General features: G+C 43.4%; 1 long non-coding RNA gene across 1 annotated transcript; it reads right to left on the reverse strand.

Moving 5' to 3' along the window:
- Positions 1-4,609: 4,609 nt before the first annotated feature.
- Positions 4,610-8,611, reverse strand: LOC123147285 (uncharacterized). Its single transcript, XR_006473153.1, has 3 exons — positions 8,077-8,611; positions 7,446-7,546; positions 4,610-4,992 (listed from the first exon to the last, which is right to left on the reverse strand). It is a non-coding gene; the product is annotated as an uncharacterized lncRNA (long non-coding RNA).
- Between the last annotated feature and the right edge of the window lie 277 nt (positions 8,612-8,888).

An 8,888-nucleotide genomic window follows, 5' to 3' on the forward strand; every position in this document is an offset into this window, starting at 1 on the left:
GCATGTTGAACTCTGCGCTAGAATTAAATCTCCACTGTCCTCGGTTCTTCTCTGCCACAGGCTATTTAAGCAGCTCTATGAGCCCCTTTATCTCTCGCACCACGGCCCCTCACTCTCCGCGCCTCTTCCGCTTGAGAAAGCTAAAGCGTCGCCACAGCCTTCCTGGAGGAATTATTCCTCTCCGGTGAGACCCTGAGTTCTTCCACCGGCGAGGTAGGTACCTTCCTCCGCCTCCTCGGGTGTTCGCAAGTCGCACAACAATTTTCCCCCATAAATTATTAGTTGTCTCACTTCTTGTACATGGTCGATTCTAACGAGCACCCTGATGCAGCCCATCAAAGATAGACACCCCAAAGACAGATGACCAGCACAAGGTTCTCAAGGAAGAGAGGAAGATCGCAACTACTGAGGTCATCCCCACCGCTCTACCTCCAGAAAAGAAAAGAAAAAGAGGGAAGAACATGTGATCGCCCGGCTTATTAGGGATGATAGACTACTCATATCAATAAGAAATTCCTTCTTTTGCGGGAGCCAATTCGGACAGAACTACAAAGTTAAGCGTGCTTAGCTTGGAGTAGTTTCAGGATGGGTGACCGACCGGGAAGTTGCTCTCGCGTGCGCACAAGTGAGGACAAACTTCGCAGAAAAGACTAGTATTGATCTATGGGGCCAGTCTAGAACCCGTCAAGAGTAACGACCACCGACGAGTGTGTTCAGGGCGTTACAGAACCCCCCCCCCCCCCCCCAAGAAGAAGAAACCCTCCGGCAAGCATGCCTTCGTTCTCCGCCACACCGACGAGGGCCACACCGACGAGGATGAGTACAATGGAGTGGGAGACTTGAGGAGTACCATACGGAACATGACATATAGTTCAAAGTTTTAGCTGTTCACCCCTATTTAGGCATGGACTTAGATATTTCTCCATGTATTGCAGGCTGTGTCCTTGTGATGGTTCTTATAAAAGCAGTGTGATGTTAAGTTGGCTTTTGTTTTCCCAGATGTCTTCTCGTTCCTTGCAATACATATTTTTCATTAATGTCTGTGTGAGAAAGAAACATGTTCAATCTTTGCATAGTTTATCCACGTTGGACCAATCCATCGGAATTCTTGTGCAGAAGGAGGTTCTTGAACAATACTCATCGGACCGCGTGAAATTGTAGTGGAAGATAGCATTTGCCTAGGTTGGGCCTAGCAGGCTAAAGTTGGGCCCGTCAAGGCTTGTAGTGGGCCATCGATCTTGACACGCACCGCGTATCCTCATCGTGGGGACCCATGGAGTATCCCCTAGTCAGGAATGGATGAGGAGATCGGTAGCAGCGACGATATTCATGTTCATGAAGGGAGGCGAGGCGACGGACAGCGGCAGGGAGCTCCGTCGCGTTTATATTCAGCCCAGAACCTTAGTTGTGGGCGACTTAGATTAAAGTAACTTGTAACCGACTCAGGTTGGACTCTGGGACCCGGCCTCACATTTAAAGGTCGAGAGGAGCCACCAAGGAGGGCAAGTGCAATCTTGTCTATGACATCCACATTGTAGATTGCATCTCAACTCAAAGTCTGCCACCGGCCTCCCCGCTCTACGCAATACCAACCCGAAGCTGGTGCTGAGGCTAGGGTTCTCAACCATGAGGGGTAGTTCTACGTAGTTCCGACATTCCAAGGTCTGAGACTCCATCTTGCTCTGGGAGGAGAATTGCACTCTGCCGGTGAAATACATCTACTTCTATTACCCCTATTCTTTTTTAGGTTAAACTGAGGCTGGTCACTTTTTAAATTCATAGATGACCACTTTAACACTCTTTCAAAGATGACGGAGCATCCTAGAGAAAAAATAATATTTTCATATTATGTTATTTGCACTTTGGATTTTCCTCTCTTGCTCCTAGACTATTTTTAGCTTGTTAGACGGAATAATCCGCCCGGGTATCCCGGTTTTTTCCTTCCTACGATGAAGGTGCCTTAAATCAAATGAATATTTCAAGCACTCGAGTAAGCTGTGGACGCACATTGAGGATGAAGGGAACGCGCTTCTGTCCTTCTGTCATTGGACCGATCATTTCTTTTGGCTTTCTAGGCCATAGATTAGTGAACTTTCTCTTCTAATGAAATAAATCTTTCAAGTTTTCTTATGAGTCTACTAGTCATAGGTTTCTATTTTGTTAGTTCTACCGGAGATAGGTATGGAAGCCACTACGAGTATATATATATATGTATGCTTCTAACTTCACCTCACGCCATAAACGGAATCCCTATCATGAGCGCAACTGTATTTACAAGTTCAGTAGCCTGGGTAAGTTTTCTCCTCAATATGATGTGTACGTTGGTGTAGGCTCCCCTTATCCTTCCTATGGCATTCGACGATCGATTTCTAAATGGGCGGAATTTCGATTCTCTAACTGCTCAAAGAGCAATGGTTTCCTATTCCGCATGGACCCTAGGATTGACGGCTTGACTTCAAGAATATGAGATTCTCTTTTCAGTGGAAAATTGCATCTAAAAATGAGACTGAGACCTACTTTTCGATTTTTCAGAGGCTATGAGATCCACGTTCTTTTGGAAAGGAGAAGAGAGAAGTAGCATTTCAACTGTGTGAGGATGGACTCTAGACCCACCCGTTCTGATTATGTGATTGCAATTTCTCAAAATGGATCATAAAGTTGATCATGTTTACTAACTCACTCTCAAAGTAGAAGTACCGGACCAGGTAACCAGAAGATAAGGCCACTCGGCAAGACTGGACTAGTTTAACATGGCTATCTAGTGGAACACTATATATATAGGACTTGTAGAGCTTGAAAAAACTTGTTTTGGTATTTTTTTTTCTTTTTCAGGGCACTAAACATCATAGATAGACTTACCAACTGATGAGCCTCAAAACATTTTCTGAAAGTAAGCTTCCTCAGATCTGGTTTGCCTAATAACAACGTAAGTTTGCATAGGGAGTAATTAACCCGAGGATTCTTAATCGACAATCCAGGCCAGTGCTCCTCATGAGTGTTGGTCCAAAATGAGCGGCCTACGGGGCCACCATAAGGAAACTCAAGGTCTGATTTTACTTGTAGCTTGTCCCATCCAATCGTGGCCTGTGACGAGATACGCGCGGCTCCTATCGGGGTGTCGGCACGTCGGGAGGTCTTGCTGGTTTTGTTTTATCATTGTCAAAATGTCTTGTTTACCGGGATTCCGAGTTTGATCGGGGTGTCCCGAGATGGAGATTTGCCTCCATGGATCATGAGAGTTTATAAATGACTAAGTTGGGACACCCCTGCAGGGTTAAATCTTTCGAGACCCATGTCCGCGGTTATGTGGTAGATGGGAAATTTATGATATCCGGTTGTAGTGAACTTGACACTAAACTCTTTTAAAATACACCAACCGCGAACCGTGATTGTCTCTTTTTGACGAAGTTCGGAAAGAGAACACGGTGGGGTTATGATTACAACGTAAGTAGTTCAGGATCACTTCTTGATCATTACTAGTTTGTGACCGTATGCGTAATCTCTCATCTTATTCTTGTACTCGTAAATTAGCCACCATACAAATGCTTAGTGCTTGTTGCAACCTCACCACTTAACCATGCCATACCAATCTTAAGCTTTGCTAGTTTTAACACCGTGGGTAATAAGATTGTTGAGTCCCCGTAGCTCACAGATTACTATAAACACAGTTGCAGGTACCACTGAGACAGACATAGGAGATCTGACCGAGCATCAGTGGGAATTTGACAAGGATCATGGGTATTTCTATGTCTCGTTTCCGGACGATCAGTAGTGGCCCTAGTCGGATTATCCGGGGATTGTAGCAGGGTGGTGTTTTCTCGTTTGTCTTGTCCGTAGTTGGACTCTATCTAAATGTTATGGATGAATTGTATGATGATTGTCGTATTTATGCTATTCTGGAGCAAGTGTATGCCTTCATCTTGTATTCTATTTATTCTTCGGTTGTATGTATTTGTATGCCACCTTGCTAAGCGATCCAAAACGGGATTCTGCCGTTATCTCGAATTCATCATGAGATCGCGATAGAGATTCGTCTTGGGCGTTACACCATCATCCCCCAGCGCCTCCACGACCGCGCGCGGCTCCGCCCTCTCTTCACCCCGCGCCGGCTCCTCCGCTCAAGCCACCCCCGCGTGCCACTCTGCCCGCGGTCGCATGCTAGCGCGCCCTGCTTTGGCCTGGCAGTTCGCGTCGCCGCACTGCCCGTGGTCGCTGGACTCACGCGCCGCCCCGCGTCTGCCCGGCCGTCCAGGTCGCCACGCTCAGCCATGCCTAGCCCCCTCCGCCTCCGCGCGCTCCGACCCCTCGCCTCGGCCTCGCGTCACCGGCTCCTGGAGGCTCGAGCTCCATTTGCCTCCTTGCTCGTCAGCCCGACGGTGGAGGACAGGAATGGATAAGCCATGGTGCCCGGTGGTGATTGCCTAATGCAGGTCCTACCACCAAAGTTCACAACTAATTTCAGTGATCACATATCACATCAATTCAAAATAGAAGTCCTAGATGGTAACATTTGTAATGTTCATGTTGCTCGATATCCTGTGGAGATTTTTGGATGACGGTTGTCGACCTCCGTGACGACGACGGGCGACTTCCCACGTCCTCGCCCAGTCCCACGTTGTCTCCTTGCTAGTAGGTTGGAAGTGTACGTCCCTGGAGTAGAGCTCCTAGCTGAGGTAGTTCACCGCCTGGTGCATGTCCTCAGTCGGTGGGTTCTGCTCGCCACGACCAATGTAGTAGCGGTTCCGCCTGATCCTCTGGATGTGCTGCCGGTCTGCCCCCGCCATACCGCCCTCACGGGTATCAGCGATATTGTCCTAACAATTTCCCCACCCTTGAACCTTACCACACTGAACGCACCTTGCGCCAGCCCACGACGGCACCCTCCGCCTCGCACACCTTAACCTCGTCCGCGAGCACGGCCACAAACACCTCATGCACACAGGGATTCGTCTGCCACTGGCCTCCCTGCTCTATGCGCTCAAGGTTGTCGACCTGCGTGATGACGACGGACGACCCCATAAATATTTGGTCGGACAAAAGTACTTTTTGGCCTAGGTGAAATACTTGGTGCATAGAAATACTTTTTGGCCTGGCTAAAGTACTAATGTGGACGGAAATACTTTTTGGCCGAGCTGAAATACTTGTTTGAACAGAACTACTTTTTGGCCTAGGTGAAATACTTGTGGGAACTGAAATACTTTTTGGGCCAGCTAAAACATGGAGAAGCCTGTTTTTCTTTTATTTTTGGCTCATAGTTGTTGTATGGTGGATAGCTTATTGTCAGGTCATCTTGGTGATGGCTGGACTATGTAGTAGCATAGATGGGCGAACATTTGAATGTCCAGAAGACCACCACAGAAAAGGAGGCAGAATCTGCTGTGGCAAGAGTTGCCTTCCTGTCATTAACTCAAGAAGCAAAACCATCAGAACAAATGCTGCTGGTTAGTTCCACCTTTTTTTAATTCTTTTGGGATGGTTTTAATTTGCACGGCCTCACCTATATACCAGCACTAACATCCATTGGCATTTATTGAATTATTAGTAAACATGTTCTGATGGTTTTGATTAAAATGCGTCATTAGTCCATTAACTCAAATTGAATGCATGCTTTAGGCCATCAACTCAAGGAGTGATCAGATTTAGTCCGTAAACTTGTTTATTTGATCAAATAAGGCTAAAACCTAATCGGGGGAGAAAAAACCAGCCACATGGCTGCCATGTCATTCTTTCTTTGGCAGCTCATAAACTAACTAATTTTTACAGGATCTTTCTGCAACAACGCCAATAATTCAATATAGGGAAAAAATAAAAGGCCTCACATTCTGTGGAACTTAACCCATGACCTACGGGCAAAACCGCAAAACCAATCCTTACGTTGTGATTTCTCCCCTACTATCTAAGAAAGATAAGGAAAACAAGCGGTACCAGAAAATATATTGATTAGGATTACTTTGCTTACGCTTATGATTTGTCCTTTATACACTTTCCTTACATTTCGATTTATCCCTTATTGTGTAAGGAACAAATATCTTTCCATACATGGTATATATTTGATCCGATCCGGGTTTTCTTTTCATAGAGTGGATCACTGTAGACAATTAACCTAATAATACAACAATCAATTAGTAGCACAACGGTCTTTTGAGTGGTGGTTCCTATCTAGTTCTAGCAATTGGACTAGATATGTTATGTTCAGTACCACAACTACAGATTCTATTTCGTTAATCTCTATTAGATTGCATGACTAGTTTATTCTTTGTTATTATGGCAATTGGACTAGATATGTTATGTTCAGTAATTGGACTAGATATGTTCTATTCTAGCAATTGGACTAGATATGTTATGTTCAGTACCACAACTACAGATTCTATTTCGTTAATCTCTATTAGATTGCATGACTAGTTTATTCTTTGTTATTATGGTCATATTTTATCTAATCTTTATGTGGATTAAATCATATGGTCAATTGCTCATCTACTGTTTATGTGGCTTTGCTGCATTGTCATATAGACATACAGACATACTACAACACACCTGTGATGTACAAGTGGCTCACACAACTCGGTTTTTCCCTCCCGGGTCAGTTTTGGACTTGTTTGATCAAATAAACAAGTTTATGGACTAAATCTGATATCTTTCTGAGTTGGTGGCCTAAAGCGTGCATTTACTTTGAGTTAACAGACTAATGGCGCATTTCACTCTCTGTTTTTGAAAGGCAGTACATGCTTTTTCAGAGGAATCATACTAATGCTGAAAAAGTTGTAGCTAGTAACCACTAGTGGTGAATCTAGGAAGAGTTTGTGACGGAATTGCTTACTCTCTGTTAGATTGCATGACTTGTTTAATCTTTGTTATTATGGTCATGTTTTATCTACTATTTTTTTTGGAGGGAATCACATGTCCATCAATCCAAAACTGTATTATAGGCAATTTACCCAAAGTGGCTTTGTTGCGTTGTCATATAGACATACTACAGCAAACCTATGATGTCCATGGCAACCAACTACACTTTAGCTTTTCTTTTGATAAACAATCAATGTGTAGCAAGTGCTCGCCTATCATGTGTGCATACATAATTGCATTATTCAGCCCATGTAGCAGCTAATCCATAATAGATGCAAACAATAGAATCATAGCAGATTTATTATGCAACCAATAAGAAAAACATATGAACTGGCTAAGCCAGCATGCCAAAACTAAGTTTGAATATGAGCCTAAATTAATGCTACTGCAGGAAGGGCAGTTGGTTCACATTCATGAATTTCGTTTTTTTGTTCTACAAGCCAGTGGCACTGGGTTTTTAGTAGTTGATTGGCACAAAATTCATGAATGAAAAGTGGGATTTAGTTTACAGCAGAAAAGCATCGCAGCTGAAAATGAATGCAAAATCCAGATGGTTCATCCACCAGATAAGGGAAAGGTCATCAATCATATGCAGCACGCACCTCGAATGAACGAGGAGCAGCCTGTGCATCCTCAGCAGCAGGGTCAAACTGAGAAAACCACCAAGGACCCATCAGACTTGTGATGTGGAGATAGACCCTTCCTAAAACAGAGAGTTCAGATATCCATAACCATTTAAGATTGAAAGAATCCATAACCATAGCAAACTATTTTTTTCAACCAATGGTTCTCATGAACAACAATCGAGAAAAATAATGGTTACCATTTATTTATAACTAATCACTTAATGTGAATATTTTTCTATCATTTATATTTTATAATACTCAAGTTCCAGAAAACGATTGTTGGGTTTGTACAAAAAATTCTATGTTCAATTTCATCAAGCCTTTACTTGAGTTGGTATTAATTATTGAGTTATCCACGAGTATACAACAGATACAAGTTCAGGAAGTGGTAACCAACAGTTGCACAAAATCTAGTCTATGCATTTACCAACAATGTGCCAAAAGGTATATCTCCCACAAATTTGCAACCGCAGTCATTCCCAAAAGTCAAACAAAAATATCCACATATATTTACTATGAGCCACGGTTGTGGTCTCAAAAAATAGAGCATGCTGACATCCATCCATAGATAAATTTACTACAAAAAATAAAGATGAAGAGGAACTACCTGCACTGCACGTGTGGAGGCAGGAGGAGGCCAAATCGGTCACAAGAAAAAATAAAGAGAAAGCTCTCTCAGTACAACAAGAATAGATTCAGGATTCTGCAACCAATGACAGCAATTACTAAATATATAGAACCGGTACAAATCAGCCACAGATTACTCCAGGCATTAGAAACTAGTAGACAGGAGGCAATTGTTTACCCAGACGTGATATGTACAAGACCATTGAATTGAATCTCACAGCAACCAAACTACAGCACTAGTTGAGAAGATAAGTGATGTGCTTTTAGATTATCCAAATAAATTGCAGGAGAGCACTAACTGATGTTTTGCAATAATTAAGTTGAATGTGTCACAGTTTTATTGAAGATGCAATACAATACATGTTCATCCACCTCAAAGCTAGCTACATGGACCAGATCACAAGGGCCCAAACCAAGGTAGGTTGCAAGCAAGGTCGTCATCTTACTCTTTTATCCAACGCCACGGAGCTTGACATGGGTAGTGCAGGAAGAAGAGAAGAAGCCTTTGATGCTGGACCCTGGAGAAATTATGGGGTGACCTTGTTTAGGTAAGGTGCAGAAATACCAATGGCATGTTCATGGCGACAAACCAGAGGAGAGCAGCAACACAAATGGATAAGCAGCCACAAAATAAAACAAAACGGAGATTGTTAAATCGAAAAGAGAGAAATATAAGAAAATTTAGCATGAAAATCTGCAACAAAAACTAATGATTGATGAGGGCTGTTTGCATTGGTGCAAAAAAGGCCATGGGTATCATCTCCTTTCTACTAATCCCATGTAATCAAGAAA

Source organism: Triticum aestivum, chromosome 7A (assembly GCF_018294505.1).
Source record: "Triticum aestivum cultivar Chinese Spring chromosome 7A, IWGSC CS RefSeq v2.1, whole genome shotgun sequence".
Lineage (NCBI taxonomy): Eukaryota > Viridiplantae > Streptophyta > Magnoliopsida > Poales > Poaceae > Triticum > Triticum aestivum.